We start from the raw sequence: 624 nt of genomic DNA, 5'->3' as shown, positions 1-624 counted from the left end.
AATGCCTCCGACGGGATTCGATTTCCTTCAACCATGAAGCCTTCGTGGTCTAGTGGTTATGACGCTCGCCTTCTCAGCGAGAGGTCGCAGGTTCGAATCCCGTCGGAGCTCGTTCTTTTTTTTTCTGAAAATCAGTGATGCATGTATCAAAGGACTTGCATAGTTTAATTCTACTCCCACGTAAGTTGGGCCTATAATATTTTTCATAATTTCTCATATATATTTGACATCATTACTCACTTTACATCAAAACACATTGCTTGCTGAGGAAAATTTAAAATAATGAATATTATTTATTCCCAATTCATTCACAAACGTTTACAAATCTACAGTTGTGAGTAGATTTGATACCAATTAGTATTTTCGTGTATATATCATACAAATCCATTGACTAAATCAAGGGTTATAAGCATAAATGTTACCCCTACCCCAAAAACTGTTGTTGATTACAAATTTCTCGGATCATAAACATTGACAGTAGTACATAATGCATTTTAATTTTTTTCTTGTTAACCTCAATTTTTGTATTCCATATGTTAATAACTACAAGAAAAACACAATTTGTATTAAATACATCAAAAATTAGACATATGACACTGAAGTTTATTGATATTTTATGAAAGA

At 32.4% G+C, this 624-nt stretch overlaps 1 non-coding gene across 1 annotated transcript; it reads left to right on the top strand.

Annotated features, from left to right (window-relative positions):
• Positions 1-38: 38 nt before the first annotated feature.
• On the top strand, positions 39-111 carry Trnar-ucu. Its single transcript has one exon. It is a non-coding gene; the product is annotated as a tRNA-Arg (tRNA).
• Positions 112-624: the final 513 nt, after the last annotated feature.

The sequence above is a fragment of the Anneissia japonica genome, unplaced genomic scaffold (genome assembly GCF_011630105.1).
Source record: "Anneissia japonica isolate Jap-2015-1 unplaced genomic scaffold, ASM1163010v1 scaffold88811_len624_cov106, whole genome shotgun sequence".
Lineage (NCBI taxonomy): Eukaryota > Metazoa > Echinodermata > Crinoidea > Comatulida > Comatulidae > Anneissia > Anneissia japonica.
Note: the sequence above shows the minus strand (reverse complement) of the source record. Positions and strands in the feature narration are given on the sequence as shown.